This window comes from Miniopterus natalensis, chromosome 4 (genome assembly GCF_054644295.1).
Source record: "Miniopterus natalensis isolate mMinNat1 chromosome 4, mMinNat1.hap1, whole genome shotgun sequence".
NCBI classification, from domain to species: domain Eukaryota; kingdom Metazoa; phylum Chordata; class Mammalia; order Chiroptera; family Miniopteridae; genus Miniopterus; species Miniopterus natalensis.
In genome coordinates, this window is record NC_142084.1 from 82,903,455 (window position 1) to 82,921,905 (window position 18,451).

The window sequence follows — 18,451 nt, forward strand, 5'->3', positions numbered from 1 at the left end:
GAAGACGTTGCAATTTCAGGGTTAAAAACTAAGAAGCTATAAAAGAAGAGAGATTATTTTAAAATTAATTTTACAGGGGTGAGGAACCTTTTTTCTGCCAAGGGCCATTTGGATACTTATAATAACATCATTCACGGGCCATACAAAATTATCAACTTAAAAATTAGCCTGCTATAATTTCCAAAGTGTACAAAGAACTCATACTACTCAGCAAGAGGAAGACAAACAACCCAATTAAAAAATGGGCAAAGGACCTGACTAGACACTTCTCCAAAGAGGACATAAAGATGGCCAAGAGACATATGAAAAAATGCTCAGTCACTAATCATCAGAGATGCAAATTAAAACCACAATGAGGTGTCACTTCACACCTGTCAGAATGGCTCCATCAACAAATCAACAAATGACTTTTGCTGTCGAGGATGTGGAGAAAGGGGAACCCTGGTACACTGCTGGTGGGAATGCGGCCACTATGGAAAGCAGTATGTAGGTTCCTCAAAAGATTAAAAATGGAGCTACCTTGACCCAGTGATCCTGCTTCTAGGAATATATCCTAAGAATCCTGAAACACTAATCAGAAAGAATATATGCACCCCTATGGTCACAGCAGCACAATTTACAATAGCTAAGATCTGGAAGCAGCCCAAGTGTCTGTCAGTGGATGAGTGGATAAAAAGCTGTGGGACATTTACACCATGGAATACTATGCAGCTGTAAAGAAGAAGAATCTCGTACCCTTTGGAACAGTATGGATGGACCTGGTGAAAATTATGCTAAGAGAAATAAGCCAGGCAGCGAAAGACAAATATCACATGATGTCGCTTATATGTGGAATCTAAAGAGCTTAATAAACTGATGAACAGAATAGATTCAATGACGTGGAAGCATAGATGAGACTGATGAATGTCAGAGGGATGGAGGAGGGCGGGTGGGTGGAGGGGGAGAGAGTAACCAAATAATTTATATGCGTATACGCACAACCCAAGGACAGGGGAGAGAGACTGGGGATGGCAATGGGACAGGATGGAACGGGTCATTGGGGAGAAAAAGGGACATCTGTAATATTTTAAACAAACAAACAAAAAATTAGCCTGCTATATTTGGTCAGACATTTAATTAACCTGCCCCTAATGTGATAGCTGAACTGCTTCTCTTTGGTGAGGGCTTGGCAGGGCCAGGCCAAATGATTCTGTGGGCCATATATGTCCCGTGATCCAGACATTTCGTACCCCAGACACTCTCCACACCTGTTTTCAAAGGTGTGGATTAGGGCTTGGTGGGACCACAATCAGTAAATCTTTAGTATGGCAAAAAATACTAAAAACAAAGTCATTGGGGCGGGGGGGGACTGTAAAAAGTAACTGAAACACTGATGACAGGGAAAGAATTCCTACCTTGTATCAGCAAGGTCCTGGCAGGAGATGGGTGGCACCCCAAATGGGTAGTTTAAGGAGGTGTAATGAAGGGAGTAGGCAGAGGACTGTTTTCAAAGGTGTGGATTAGGGTTGAAGAAATGCTGTCAGGGAGGTGCACACCGGCAGGTACCTAGGACCCTTGGTGCCAGCAGGAGGATGGGGAAGGGCTTGAGAATAATACCCCCACCTCTCTTTCCTCCTGCCCAGAGACTTCCAGATGTACCTCCTCGTAGCCAAACCCAGCCTGAGGACTGGGAACCTGCTCCAGTCACTGTGGTGTAAGTCCGTAAGACATACAGAGCTGATGGAGAAAGACAGAGCGTGGATCTGGAGGGACAGACCGCAGATATCCAGTATGGTGCTTCCAAGGAGAGGACATCCCAATAGGAGAATGGGCAAAGGCAATGATTAGACAGCCACAACTAGCAAACCGAATGGCCAACAAGCTTATAAAAAAGATACTCAAATTTATGCTATAGTCAGGAAAACACAAATAAGTCTAGCCAAATGATAAGAGTTCCGTCTGTCAGAGCTGTAACACCTATTGGTAGTGGGGAAGTTAAGACAGTAGGACTCCTACATCATGCTGGTGGAAATTTGAGGTGTGATGGACATTTGGAAAGCAGCAATTCATTTCCTGGGCATCTACCCCATAGGGTAAAGGCCTTAATAAGGAAGGACTTATGTATAAGAAAATGAAGTAGATACATCTGTTCATAGTTACCTGTCATCTTTTGAATAATCTTTCTCTATATTTAGGGAAATCCCTGTGTTGGAGCCCACCTCCCCAATTTAGGAATCTCAAACTCAAATTTGCTGCTAGAATCTGGCCATCCTGCTGGGCTCCACCAATCAGACGAGATGTGCGAAACTTCTCCCATTTGTGTTGGTGTGGGGTGGGGGTCTGGTGGCTGCAGCACCAGGAGCAGCTCCCCAGGGGCCACAAGGTGGGATTTCAGGTAGCAGGGGGCAGAGTGGCAGAAGGACTTGGTGGTATCACAACTTGGTGAATACATCAGGCTATCCCATGGTGTGGTCTGGGGCTTTGATCCTAGAAACTGAGCCTCCAGCTCCATTAAACAAGATCAGCTTCTATTTCTTCTAAGAACCCTGCCAGACTCATACTACAGCATTGTTCCCAGTGGTGAAAAACTGGAAGCAGAAAATGGCCATCAATGAGGTGACGACTGAATAGACTGGCATGTCCACACAGTGGAATATTAGGCGGCCATTAAAAAGAGTGAATTAGAGCTATGCTAGCTGACTTGGAAAAGATGTCTATGAATGATGTTGGGTGAAAAATGCAAGGAGTGGGAAACTAAAATGTCCCATTTTTTTTAAAAAAGAAACCATGACGAATAGATAATTGCAAATACAAAATGTACATAGGATTGAATGAGTACAGGGAAAAACACAGACTCACTAGGTTGTTGGCATGGAGTGTGGGGTGCTGTGGTGAGGGGAAGAGATGGAAAAAAAGGAAACAGCCAGAAAGAGAGAGAGAGAGAGAGAGAGAGAGAGAAAGAAAGAAACGAAGAAAGAAAGGAGACTGTACTGATAAGTAAGGTGTATTTCTGATCATTTTTAGGTATTTATGTAAAATCACATGTATGTGTGTATGTATGTATTGTGGGTATATTTATGAAGAAATTAAATGTAAAAGATTTTTAAACAAAAAGTCTCTGGCTGCGGTATTGAGGAGGCTGGTGGCATGGGGGCCAGTAGGAGGCTCCAGAGTCTATACAGCCAAGAGGAGATGGTGGCTTGGGCCCGGGTGGTGGCAGTGAGCATGGAGAGAAAGGACGGGTTTGGGAAACGCCCAGCAGATAAAATGGCCTGGATAGGGAATGGGTAGATTTGTGAGGTGGTGACAGAAAGGGAAGCATCAAGGTTCCCAGGTACTAATTGGGTGATCCCGAATTCCTAAACTAGGCAAAATGATACCAGCTATTTCACAGTGTTCTGAGGATGAAATGAAGGAGCACATGAAATGCTCAGCAAAGAGTGGCCCATCACCCCCTTTTACTCCCAAGTAACTCAACCAGAAAGCAGTCACCTCAGAGCCAGGGCCTGCCTGGCAGGGTCTCCTTGTAACCTCAAAGACCATGTATTCTGTGGGTTCACCCAGGAGATACTGAGGCCCTGGGATGGTCTGACTGACCATCAAGGCAAGGTGGGGTTGTGGAGAAAGTCCAGGGTTGGATGGGATATGATTCTCATGCATCTTTATTAGTGTGGAACCCGAGTTGCTCCCCAGAGGAGCCTGAGACTGGAGCTTGTGCAGGCAGGAAACCCGATCCCAGGGACCACGGTACCACATTTTGTCTCAGTGCCCTGATTTTGCACCTGTCTATTTGGTTCACTTCAGTGGTGAGCACTCACTATGTGCAAGAAAGACCTACAGAGAGTTTTCTTTAAAAAAAACACACAAAAAAACCTAGATAAGGAAAAGATTCCCAGAAACACATAAATACCAGATTATGGTGATAAGAGCCAGTGAACTGGGCAGATAAAGGTCATGAGATTTCAAAAGAAGAGGGAGGGAACTTTCCATCAAAGGGTGCTCCTGGAAGGCTTTTTGGAAGAAGTGGCTTTTGAAAGATGGGTGGAATTTGGACATGTAGATGCAGGCAGATTTTTTTTTAATTTTTTCAAAGGAAATTCTTCCCATTCTTCAAGGATCAACTCCAAAGCTGCCTTCGTGTTTACTGGACCCTGCTGGTTAGAATTATTCTTGTTTTCCTAGCACCCCATGAACAGCGTTTTATGGACAGTGCAGACTGTGCTGTTTGCCTACGTCCTCCTGTGTAGCTGTGGAGTTTGAGCAGCTTGAGGGCAGGGGCCATGTCTTCAGTCTTCTTGTTCTGGAGCCAGGCAGTGCACCTTCCCTTATTCAAAAACGTGTATTCCAAAATGTGTGTGTTGAATGAGGAAAGTGTAACCAATCTTGCGGCAAATACTGTTTATTTGACCATCCAAGTTTTTGGTGAAATCCACATTTTTATTTTCCTCTGTTCAGGAACCCAGCAAGCATTTCCCAGTAGCCTCATTACCTAAATCAGGCCATGAAAATACATTTCTCAGAAACAAGGAATAACAGCTTGTATATTAAGACTTTACCATATGTCAGGCCCTTTACAAAGCACCCTATAGGCTTCATCCATATAATGCTCAAAACAGTTCTTTAAGAAGAGGCTTTTGACTGCCCATTTCAGAACTGAGAAAACCGAGGTTTAGCAAGGCCAGCAGTTTCTAGGGTAATGGTAGAGGTAAGATCAGAACCCCAAACCCTCAAGTGCCATCCCTCACGTACACACAGGACTCTGTGTGCATGCACGTGCATGAAGAATTCCCAAACTTGTAAAATTAGGGATTGGTCTCAGTGACATTGTACAGCACCTGACAAACCAAGGACTCAACTCCATGAATATAAAGACAGTCATTTAAATTTGAGGCCCAGGTGATTCCCCATTTGGCAGTTGAGAAAATAGGCTCAGCAAGGCCCTGTGACAGGCACAAGAACATAGTTTCTTGGTGGTGGAGCTGAGTGCAGGGCTCGCCTTCTCTGCTACTCGGCCTGTGCTCTTTGTCTCTGTCCCGCCCTCCCTGTGGTCGGTATGGTGGCTGCAGGCTGCATGGCCTACTGCAGATCTGCTCTTGAGTCCCAGAGGAGGAGGGAGTCATTCCTCATTGCCTTCCCCCCATGATCCCTTATTTTTCTTTTTTAAATATATTTTTCTTGATTTTAGAGAGAGGAAGGGAGACGGACAGAGAGATAGAAACATCAATGAGAGAGAAATATCGATCAGCTGACTCCTGCACACCTCCTACTGGGTATTGAGCCGGCAACCCAGGCAAGTGCCCTGACTGGGAATCGAATCAGGACCTCTTGGTTCATTGGTCAGTGCTCAACCACTGAGCCACACCAGCCAGACACTTTTTTCTTTTTAAAAAATATGAAGTGTCACGTCCCAGGCACTGTGCTAAGCACTTTACACACAGCAGTGCTTTTAGCTTCACTAAAGTCCCATGAGATAGGCATGAACATCATTCCCACTAAATACACAGGACGCAGAGGTGCAGCGAGATTACGTGGCTGGCCCAGTTTACTTCATTAGGGGACAGAGGAGCTGGCATTTGACCTTAGGGCTGCCTGATCCAAAGCCCACTTCCCCAATGTAAGTGCAGCACCCACAGGCACAGCTCAGTGAGGGCCTCTGCTGAGGGTGTGAGTGGAGCAGACCATCCTTCCATAAATCACACAGGGGCCTTGGAATTTAAACATCTATTCCTGTGCCCAGAGCGTTGGGGATGAGACACTGTTCTTTGTGGCAACTCTAGGCTCTGGTGAGGATTTTATGGGACAGGGACACTGAATGGATCAACAGAGAGGGATATAAACATAAGCAATAGGCATAAAAGTTGCCAGCACTTAAAAAATATTCCATTCTTTTCTTCCTCTCTCCCCTCCTTCTTTCCCTTGGATGATCAAGAGCCAAACTTCAAAGTCAAGCTTAAATGCTGGTTAAATACTAAGTCTCGCCCAGCCGGGCGTGGCTCAGTGGTTCAGCGTAGACCTAGGATCCAGGAGATCACGGTTTGATTCACAGTTGGGGCATATGCTCAGGTCGGGGGCTCAATCCCCAGTCGGGGGGCGTGCAGGAAGCAGCCGATCAGTGACAACTCTCTCATCATTGATGTTCCTACCTGTCTCTCTCCCTCTCCATTCCTCTCTCTGAAATCAATAAAGATATATATGTAAAAAAAAAAAAGAATTAACTAGCTGTGTGGCCTTGGACAAGCCACTTAACCTCTCTGGGCTTCAGCAACCTCATCTGCAAAATTGGGATAGTGACAGACACCATTTCATTGTTGTATGAGTTGGGAAACATGCATGAGGGGCTTAGTGCTGTGCTGATGCATAGTAAATGCTCAGTGCAGGTAGCGTTATTATTGATCTCTTCTGTTGCCTAAATATCTGAGTGACCTTAAGTAAGCAAGATCCTTCCCCTATGGGCCTCAGCTTCCCCATTTGTACAGTGAACATGTTTGACTGGGTCAGTGTTTCCCAGAGTGTGGTACATTGTGGTAAGCTAGACGATCTTGCGTGGTACAAGTGAACATTTGTTATTTTAAGTTATGAATAGAGTTTAATGGATAAGAGATAAAAACTTAATGTATTAAGAGAGATAACATATAAGATAGAAAACACATGATTTCATGGAAATTGTTAGGACTGAAGCGAAATAAAAGAGTAGTGACTTAAAACAAAAATTATTTAGTAAATAATAGGTCAGGTGGTACGTGGACACAGCAGACATTGAGAAGGTGGCCCTTCAGCAGCCAGGTCAGGGAATTCTAGGCTGCATGATCTGGCTTTGATTATATGGTGGCCCAGAGAAACTCTGGCTCCTGAGTGCCTTGCCAGAGAGACCCCCTGTTCCCACCTATATTTTTAAGTGGCCAGGTTCTGTAAGCCCCATTGCTAGGAGTTTGGGCTAATACCCTTTCAGTACACATTGCAAAAATGATATAAATAACTCATCCTAGGCCTTCAAACATGCCACCTCAGATGTATGGTGGGAGATTACGGGTTCCCAACACGCAGCCCCTCCATCATTCCCGTGGCTTAGGGGCTTGCTCTGAGCAGAGATCAATGCTTTGGTTTTATGGGCAGCTGAGCCACGTGACCAGGCCCCAAATCCTTTGCTTTATGGCTTGTTTACACATTCCTGGTGAGAAATGGTTTACATTCTGGGCCCTGAGCGCACTCCTAAATCAGCTGCTGGGTTCTTGCAGTTGGAGGTGAAAGAGATCTGTGTGTCAGTGGGCACCAGGAGGCCAGGGAAAGAACAGAGAGGCAGCTCGAGGAGGGCTGGGGACGGGCCCCCTCAGGGCCCCTCGTTTCCTGTCTGTGGCACCTGGAACCTATTTCTGAGTCAGTGGGGGGCGCTGTGCAGAGCCTGACGTGGGGAGGACCCCGAGGGGTTGCATATGCACAATTACTCCAGGTGCGCTGAGCTCTCACGCCATGTGGGCGCTTGGTACACATTAGCTCATGGGGTTCCTGTAACAGCCCTGAGAGGTTGGAATTAATTCTCATTCTCAGATGAGGAACCAGAGGCTTGGAGAAGTGAAGCGGCTTGTTCCTTATACAGCTGGGGAGTGTCAGAGAAGGATCCATACCCACTCTGCCAAAGGCAGAGGCTGAGGTCTCACCACAGTGCTTTCTTGTCACGGGGGCTCCAGAGAAGCCATCTGGGCTGGGATTTAGGAGGTGTCTCCTAGCTTGCGGAGTGGGGATTAGGAGATGATGATTCCTGTCTGGGTTTTGCCCCTAACTTGGCTAAGTCACCGTCTGAGAATCCCATGCCAGAGATGACCTTGTGGATCCAAGACACGAGATGCCCTGGGAATCATCTGGAAGCCCCCAAATGCCCCTCCCGTCCCACCCCTCTTCCTCCTTCCTTCCTCTTCTTTGCCCCAGCCCCTTTCCCCTCCTATCCCCTCCACCCTGAGAAGGCCCTCACTGCCCATTCGTGTTTCTCGCATCTGTCTCCTTGTGCTTTGCACCCATTGGCCCCAGCTCTGCCCTCTGCAGCTGCATGGACTTCTCCTAGGAAGGAACTCTGAAATTGGGGGCAGCCCTCAGCCCCAAATCTTCTCCAAGCCACTCCAGCATCTTCAGCAGTTCCCCAAATGATATGATCTCTAGCCCCCTCATCCTGGCTGCTACCTTCTCAGGTCAGGGCAGGGAGATGACCCAAAGTTGGCAAAAGGAGTTAGCAAGCAGCCAGGGTTAAGGAATCTTCGTTTCCGTCTGGATTGAGAGACAGCTAGGTCTTCTGGAAAGTGTGCAGGTTCTGGGGTGAGGCAGACATGGGTTACAGTCCAATGTTCCAACATTGGATCACCTCATTCGCGGCACTTAACCTCTCAGAGTCTCTGTTTTCTCCTCTGTAAAACAGAAGTAACATTGCGACAGCATGGTTGGACCTGGAGGTTATAATGCTAAGCGAAATAAGCCACTCAGAGAAAGACAAACATCATATGAGCTCACTTATATGTGGAATCTAATGAACAAAATAAACCGACGAACAAAATAGAATCAGAGGCATGGATACATGGTACAGACTGACAAATGTCAGAGGGGAGGTGGGTGGGATGGACAGGATGAGAGAAGGTGAAGGGATTAGCCAGAGAACATATTTGAATAGCACATGGACACAGACAACAATGTGGTTAGGGTCTGAGGGAGGGAAAGGTGGGGTCTGGGTGGAGGGGGGCAAAGGAGGGAGAATGGGGGACATCTGGAGAATGCCAACAATAAAAATAAAAATAAATAAAAAAGCACTGAAGAAAAAAACAGAAATAACAATTCTAGTGGACAGCTGTGCTCTTGCTGCCCAGCAGCCTTCTACCTGGCATCCCCAGTTTCCCGTAGGACACCATTCCTCTTCCCCCTTCAGCCCACATGATTTGGAGGTAATCCCACCCTTGGCTCAGGGACTCAGCTGCTCAACCCTCACTCCTTGGATCAGGTCTTGTGATTTGCTTTGGACAGTAGAACATGGCAGAAGTGACAGGTCTCAGTGGGCCTTTTGCACATACACTCACTCTCTTGGACCCATGAACAAGCCTGGACTAGTCTGTTGGAGGACAAGAGACATGTGGAGGAGAGTCCAGTTGTCCTAGCCAAAGCCATCGCTGACCAGCCTGTAGCCTGCTGGCTGGAAATGCAGATGGAGCCCAGCCAAGATCAGCCCAGTGAGACCAGGAGACTCACCCAGCTGACCTGTAGACCCAGGAGCAATAAAAGTGCTTATTGTTTTCAGCATTCCATTTGGGGGCAGGTTATTATGCAGCGAAAGCTGATAGAGTCCTTTGTTTTGCTTAAACTAGCCCCACTGGTTTTTCTGTTATTTTTCTATCAGAAAATCTCAATAATACAACTGTCATAGCTGCCTCACAAGGCTGCTGAGAAGATCACAAACGATACTGGCAGAGTACCTGGCACACTAGAGGGGCTCTATGTGACAGCTGTTGACATTAGTTCCTACCGTCCTCCCAGAGGTGCCCCTGTCCACATACCCCAACCAGACAGCAAGTTCTCTCTGCCAGTAGGGAGAGCAATCCGGGAAGCAGACAGAGGGTGCCACAGGCAGCCATGCCGTGTGGCACCCCAGTTCCTTGGCTATGAGCTTGATCCTTTCCCCATCACTGAAGCGTTTGGACCAACTTCAGGCTCCGTCTCCTGGGACACATCAAGGTGATCCATCTCCATTGGGAAGAAATGGAACTCAGCCCTCAGAGCAGGGCTCTGTCACCTAGAAAGAGGAGCCATTCCTCACCACCACTGCCACTGTGGATGCATGTTCGACATGCAAGGTTGTCACTTCTTCTGTATGTACTTCACACTTCAAAGTATGCGATATATTTAATAAGTAGGTAGGGCGTCCCTGTGGTTTGATTGGAAAAGATGTCCCACAAACCTAAAACAAGCAACACTTGATTTCTCCGTTCACCCTAAGAATGAGCACACAGTCACAGTTATTAAAATTTTGCTTAAATATATTTCTGCAATGCTTTGTTTCATTTTCCAAGTGAAAGCCCCAGTCACAGCTTTACCCTGCCGAAGCGCACACTTCAGTGTGACATTTTGGTCCCACTGTTGGAGGATTCACATAAAGGGGCTCTTTCTTCTTCCACTCTTTCCACTTTATCTCTGAGAGAGGGAGGAGGCCAGACAGTGTCTGGGCAAATGGAACAGTGTGAGAAGCCAGCAGAGCACATCCGGTAACTGGGAGAAAGGGGGCTCCCCTGTGGGCTGTAAGCCGAGGGGACAGCCCAGCCACACAGGAGGAGACCAAGGGCTCCAGGTTCGATTCCTCATCTCCCTGGAAGGGGAACTTCCAAGTGTCCCCCAAACACGAATAAGATGCTGCTCCCTGGCTAAGCTCAACTGCCATCTAAAGAAACCGCAATAAGGTTTCCCTGTGACATGGCAGCTCCGCTTTCTAGCTGTGCACCGCTGGGTGGGTTACTTCATTTCCCTAAACTTCAATCCTCATTTATAAAATGAGTAACCACCAAAGAGGGTGTAGTGAAGGTCAAACAGGACAGCTCAAGAGGAGAGGGTCCCCGGGGCTTGACTCAGGGCGAAGGCCCAGAAAGGCTGGCAGTTGCTGGTAGCATGTTGTTCATTGTAGTTTGGTTTTTGCTTGTTTAGCAATAACTTTTTTAGGATTACAAAAGCCATGAGTGTTTACTATTCAACTAATCTAAAAAATGTCCCCAAAATGCAAAAAAAAAAAAAATTCTATAAAATGTCAGTCCCTTTTCTACATATACGTCTGCGTTAAAGAAATTATGTCCATACCGTGCATTCCATCCCCTGACTTCCTTCCTCCAGCAAATAGGTCGCAAAGGATTGTTGTTCTTAAATGCCCATTACAGCCCTGCGTGGCTGGGAAGGGGAAGGGGAAAGTAAATAGGGTTGCAAAGAGAATGGCCCTGCTTTCTTTGAGGAAGCAGTCAGCTTCCCTCATTATGGGGCACCTGGCCCCTCACACCTCTCCCTGGAGATATTGGTGGGAATGTCTCCCCCCCAAGGCTGGTACCCAGCCTCTTCTCACCCCGCCGTGCTCCCCCACTTCTCGCCCTGCCCCTCCCAGGTGTTAAATGGGGGGAATTTCAGTCTGGAGTGAATGTTTACAGCTTACTTGAAACCCTTAAAAATAAAAATTCATCATAAACTGACAGATCCTTAAATTTAACTGCGCAAACAGTGCCACTATAATATTTAAAGCTCCGCTTGAATGGACGTTCTATCAAAACCACATGGGCTCCCACCTGGCTCCCTCCCCACGACCCGCTAAATTCGAGGAAATGCTGGCGGGATGTTTATTTGGGCCAAAGGCACAGACCCTGCTTGCTCTAGGTTAACCTTTTTTACAGGGGCTTTCATGTGACTTGGTCGACAGCCCTGGGCCTTGGCCAGCACTCAACACTATGGGCTTCAGGCTTGCCCCGCTGGAATCTTGGTTCTATAGGTACAAGCTGTGTGACCTTCAGAACCTCCCATGACCTCTGTGTGCCTTGGTTTCCCCATCTGTAAAATGGGGAGTGACAGCAGTCGTTCCTCCTTATTATGAAGGCTAAGTGACTTAATTTATGTAACACACAACAGTAACTGGAATGTAGTGTGTCTTTATTCTAAGACTGTATGTGTGCATGTGGGTGACCTCAGCTGCAGAGGGATGCGTTAATACAACTCCTCACCATCCAATTGATGGACTCCAGAGTGCCTTCTGCTCTGCTCCATGAACAATACTACCTTCAACACAGTGGATCATGTCCTTTATGGACCTGTGTGAAATGTCATAGGATCTATAGCTAAGCATGGAATGGTCAAATAATACATATGCACATACCTAACTTGACTAGAAACTGAACTGCTAACTCATGTCCCTAGCCAGTTTTCTATTAAGGCTCATTTTCTTGTCAATTGTCAGGAGTTCCTTTTCATTCTTGTTAGTTTTTGACAATGCAAATTATCTTTCTTCAATTTGTTGTCTCTTTACTATGCTATTCTCCATATGAAACCCCTAAATTTGAGTATATTCATATCTTTTTTCCTCCTGCTGAGTGCTTTTTAGTTTTACATCATTTTTATTGAGTTATAATGTAACACAGACAAAAAGCGCTGAGTTAAGTTGGATGAGTTTGGACAAGTGTGTACAAACTCATGTAGCACCACCACAATAAAGGTATAAACCTTCCGTCACTCCAGAAAGTTCCCTCTGGCCACTTTCCAGTCAGTCCCCCACAAAACTGTTCTCATTTTCACCACCATCGGTTAGTTTCTCTTGTTCTAGAACTTCATATAAATGGAATCACACATATGCCCATGGCTGACTTCTTTTACTCAGCGTGTTTTTCGGTTCCATTTACGTCGTTGTGCGTATCAGTAACTTGTTCTTTTTATTGCTGAATAGTATACCGTTGTAAAAATTGTTTATCCATTTCCCTAATTATGGACATTAGAGCTGTTTTGGAGTTTTGGCTATAATGAATAAAGCTGCTATAAACATTCAGTACAATCCGTGTGTGTGTGTACACATCATATGCTTACCTGCCATCTGTATGTCTTTTTTGGTGTGTTCAGGTATTTGGCCTATTTTTTAATCAGATTTGTTATTTCACTCCTAGAAATGGAATTGCAGTGTCATAGGGTAAGTGTATTTTATCTTCAAAAGAAACTGCCAAAGAGTTTCCCAAGGTGGGTTTACCATTTTACACTTCAGTTAGAAATGTAAGAGAGTTCCAGTTGCTCCACATCTCCCCCAACACTTGATATTGTCCATTTTTTAAATTTTAGCCATTCTGGTATATGGTATCTCATAGTTAATTTGCCTTTCCCTGTGTCTAATGATGTTGAACACCTTTCCATGTGCTTGTTTTCCATTTCTGTATCTCTTTTTGTTGCGTGTCCATTCCAATCTTTTGCCCTTTTTATTTTAAACTGGGTTATCTTTTTTATTGTTGAGTCATAGGAGTTCTTTCTTTATCTGTTCTGAATGCAGGTCCTTTTTCAGATATATTTATCAAACATTTTTTCCTATCTGTGGCTCATCTTTTCGTTTATTAATGATGTTTTTTGATGAGCAGTTTATATTTTGATGAAGTCTAATTTATCAATTTTTAAGAGCAGTTTTGGTTCTCAGCAAAGTTGAGTGGAAAGTACAGAGTTGCCAAGTACTCCCGGCCCATACACATGCATAGCCTGCCCTCTATCAACATGACTATCAGAATGGTACATTTGTTATAATCGACAAACCTACATTGACATATCATTGTCACCCAAAGTCTGTAGTTCATATTAGCATTCACTCCTGGTGTTTTACATTCTATGGGTTCAGACGAATGTAGAATGACACGTATCTACCATTATAGTAACACAGAACAGTTTCACGGCCCTAAAAAATCCTCTGTGCTCCGCCTAGCCATCCCTCCCTCCCCCAACCCCTGACAACCTCTGATCTTTTCACTGTCCCCACAGGCTTGCCTTTTTCAGAATGTCATACAGTTGGAATCACACAGCATGTAGCCTTTTCAGATTTGTTCCTTTCACTTAGTAATATGCATTTAAGTTTTTTCCATGTGTTTTCATGGTTTGATAGCTCATTTATTTTCAGCACTGAGTAATTTCATTGTCTGGATGTACCACTGTTTATTTTTACTGAAAGACATGGTTGCTTCCAAGTTTTGGCAGTTATGTAAAAGCTGCTATAAACATCCATGTGCAGTTTTTTTGTGTGTGGACATAAGTTTTTAACTCACTTGAGTAAATACCAAGGAGCACAGTTGCTGTGTCATATGGTAAAAGCATGTTCAGTTTTATAAGAAGCTGCCAAACTGTCTTCCAAAGTGGTTGTACCATTTTGCATTCTCACCAGCAATGAACGAGAGCTCCTGTTGCTCCACATCCTCCTCAGCATTTGGTGGTGTCCGCGTTTTGAATTTGGCCATTCTAATAGGTGTGTAGTAGCAGCTCATTGTTGTTTTAATTTGCAATTCCCTAATGACATACAATGTTGAGCATTTTTTCATATGCTCATCTGCCATCTGTATATCTTCTTGGGTGAAGTGTCTGTTCAGGTTCTTTGGCCCATTTTTAAATCAGATTGCTTTTATTGTTGTTGAGTTTTCAGAGTTCTTGGAATATTTTACATAACAGTTCTTATCAGATATCTTCTGCAAGTATTTTCTCCCAGTCTTTGGTTTTTCTCATTCCTTTGAAAATCTATCCATTTTTATCTTTTACAGATTGTGCCTATTGAGATCCCTCCAAGAAATATTTGTTTACCCCAAATTTGGAAAGAAATAATACCTTAGCAATAGTAAGGTTGAAACCCTTCTCCTGTTTGCTTCTAGAGGCTTTATCGTTTTACTTTGAGCTTTTGCAGTTAGATCTCTGGTTCATCCAGGATTTGGGGGTATAGTATGAGGTAGGGATTGAGGTTCATTTTTCCCTCCACACAGATCTCTAGTTGTTCCAGGACAATTTGTTGAAAAGTCCTTTCTTTCCCCATCGAATTACTTTGGAACTTTTATTGAAAAGCAATTGGCTGTTAGTATACGTGGGTCTGTTTTTGGATACTGTTGTGTTTCATTGATCTGTATATCTGTTCTTCGTCCACTTAGGCTACTACCACATTGTCTTGAGTATTGTGGCATTACAGTGAGCCTTGAAATCAGGTAGGATAGCTATTTCAACTTTGCTCTCCTTTTTCAAAATTGATTTGAATATTTGAGGTCGTTTAAATTTCCATGTAAATTTTAGAATTAATTTGTGCTTCAGAAAAATCCCACTGTAATTTTCATTGAGATTATGTTGAATCAATATATAAGTTTGGAAAGAAATAATACCTTAGCAATAGTAAGTTTTCCAATCTGAGAACATGTTTTAGCTCTCCATTTGTTTAGGTCTTTTTTCATTTCCTTTTTCTTTTCTTTTTTTTTTTTAATATATCTTCATTGATTTCAGAGAGAAGAAAGGAGAGGGAGAGAGAGAGAGAGAGAGAAAGAGAAACATCATTGACTCTCTCATTGATCGGCTGCCTAGCGGCAACCCGGGCATATGCCCTGACCGGGAATCGAACCCCGATCCCCTGGATCCTAGGTCGACGCTCAACCTCTGAGCCACGGCCGGCCGGGCCATTTCCTTTTTCAATATGTTGTTGGTTTTAGTGTAGAGGGTCTTATACATCTTTTAATAAATTTATTTCTAAGAATTTTTATGCCCTTTTTGGAGCTATTGTAAATGGTATTTCTTATTTAATTTTTTGTTTGTGCTACTATAGAGATAAAATTGATTTTTAAAATATTGACTTGTGTCCTGAGTTTACTAGTTTCTATTGTAGATTTCTTAAATTTTTCCACCCACAATCATTTATCTGTGAAAAAAAGACAATTTTTGTTCTTTTCCAAGCTGTATGCCTTTAATTAATTTTTCTTTTCTTATTACAGTGGCTTAAATAACCACTTTAATATTGAATAGGAATGGTGAAAGGGGACATCTTGGCTTTGTGCTTAATTACTTCCCATAGACTATAATTTTTGTTACCACTTATGAATGAATGGTATTTTTAAATTATATTTTCTAGTTGACTCTTGCTGGTATAGGGAAATGTTTTTAATTTCTGTAGTCAAGCTTGATTTTTCCAAGTCAATAAACATAGTCATTATAAGTAGTGATAGTTTTATCTCTTCTTTTTCAATCTTTACATCTCGTAATTCTTTTTTCTCATCTTATGGCTTGACTAATTCCTCCAGTACATACCTAAAAGCAACTCTTATGAAATAAAAAGGACTTGAACCTGCTTTTATCTCCATTTCAAGAATGAGGAAACTGTGACCCAGAAAAGTGCAAGAGTTCATAAATAATTGTTGTTTAAAAATATAAATTTAGTTTTTTTTAAATAAATAATACAAGTTCCTTGAAGCAAATTTAGAAAATAGAGATAAAAATCAATAAAATACCTTTATAGTCCCCATATGGAGATAAGCACTATTAATATTTGGGGTTATAGATTTCCAAATATTTAAAAGTACACACATATTTTAATTTTTTTAAAAAAGAAAAAACAAGATTATACTGTAATGCTGTTTTTTTGTTTGTTTGTTTTTAAATATATCTTTATTGATTTCAGAGAGAGGAAAGGAGAGAGAGAGAGAGAGAGAGAGAGAGAGAGAGAGAGAGAAACGTCAATGATGAGAGAGTCATTGATCGAGCCCGCAACCCGGGCATGTGCCCTGACCGGGAATCAAACCCCTATCGCCTGGATCCCAGGTCGACGCTCAACCGCTGAGCCACGCCCGGCTGGGCTATAATGCTGTTTTATATTTTGCTTCTCTCACTAAACAATTATCACAAATATATTTCCAAGTCAATTAATACACTTAATGTTTGTATATAAGCCCATCTAATGGCTGTACCGTGCATTGAGCTAAGCATTCCATGCTTGTTAGCCACCGACTTTGGTTCCAATTTTTCACTATTATAAAAAACACCGCCATTTCATTGCAGCTAAATTTTTACCAAAAAACAGTCTCCTTAGTACAAGTTCTTGAAATTGGAATTGCTAGGTCAAAGGGCACACACAATGTTCATGTCTTTGAAACTTACTGGTAACATATGACTTTTAACAGGTATGGAGTAGATAATAATTCCATGTTGACTTTCCTTCCCTTCCCCTCGTATTGGACCCACCAATCTCACCGGCCCTACCTGTCCTCTACCCTTTCCTAACTGGAAACTCCCAAACCTAATCTTTCCTCAACCCCATTTCATTCATTCAGCAACATTTCAGAATTATGTATTAAATACCCACTATTTTGCAAGTTCTGGAGCTGTATTGATGAATGAAGCAGAGCCCTGTTCTCACAGAGCTTGCATTCTAGTGGGGAGAGACAGACCAATACAGCAAACAAGCAAATTGCACGGCATGTTAAAAGATGTAACGTGATCAAAGGGAAAGAAAACTGGAGTAGAGGATGGGGGTCAGAAGTAGTGGGCGACGGGTGGGGGAGACTGCAATTTTTTTAATTTATTTTTATTTTTGAGAGTATTACAGGTGTCCCCCATTTTTACCCTTTTGCCCCCAGCCTTGATGGAGTAAAGACTTGATGGGGCTGAAGGAGGGAGGGGGAAGAACGTTCCAGGCAGAGGAAGCAGCAGAGGCCCTAAAGCAGGAACTTCCCTGGCCTATCAGAGGACAGGGAAGTCAGTGCAGCTGGCGCCAGGTGAGGACCTGAGAAAAGCGGGGAGACAAGGGCCAGGGCCATGGGGTCCTGGCACACGGGTGAGGCTCCTGTAGTTGTGGAAGGACTCGAGCTTTCATTCTTAGTTTGAAGATGTTGAGCAGACGAGTAGCATGGCCTGATTTACAATTTACAAGAATCACTTTGACTGTCAAGAGGAGGCTGTCGCCCTGGCTGGTGTGGCTCAGTTGGTTGGAGCATCATCCTGTGCACCAAAGGGCTGTGGGTTCGAGTCCCGGTAGGTTGTGGGCTCAATCCCTGGTCAGAGCATATACCAGAGGCAACCGATTGATGTTTCTCTCTGACATTGATGTTTCTCTTTCTCTCTCTCCCTTCCTCTTTCTCTCGAATCAATAAAAACATGTCCTGGGGTGAGAATTTAAAAATATGTTTAAAAAAAACAGACTGTAGAAGCTGGAAGATCAGCTAGGAGTCTATTGTAGTAATCCAGCTGAGGGTGATGGTGGCTCAGATTAGGGCTAGCTCTGGAGATGGTAAGAAATGGTCAGAGTCTGGGTATGTCTGAAGGAAAGCGGGTGCTTACTGTGGAATGTGGGCATCTTCTGTCTGCCCTGCTGGATTCACTCTCTTTCTCTCTACACCTTGCTCTGTGCCCTGGGGGCGTGACCCGTATGAATCTCATGAAGAATCCCTTTTGCCCTCTTGGATTTGCCTAAAAGGAGTTCCAGCAAGGGATCTGAGAGGAAGGAGTGTGAGATTAGGGTATATTTCCTCAACTGCCCCCCTGTGGGTTTAGTTGAGCCCTCTACGCCTCCCAGCCATCCATAATCAGGAGGCCCACTCCAGAAAAGCTGCTCATCTGGGCTGAATAATGGTCCCTCTTTTCTGCTCAGACCTAGGTGGTAACCTCTCCCTGCTCCTACCAGCCCCAGAGTACTGCTCTGTAACGGGTTGCTTTTCCTAAACCCTGCCCATAAATTCGTGGATAGGCTGTTTATTAAACTCTCCTCGAGTCACCCAATTTGAATGTACCGTCTCTTTCTTGCAGACACCCTGACTGATAGAGACTGAATGCAGGTCCTGATGAAAGTGGAGCGGAGGGTGGCTCCCTTGGCGACAAGACCCCAGATTTGCCAGGTTCTCCCCTTCTGTTCGGGTCTTCCCCAAACCTGGCCAAGGCAACTTTGGGGGTATTCATTCCCCCTTGGAAGTCACCAGCAGCTTCGAGACAGTGGAAGGTAAGTAAATGG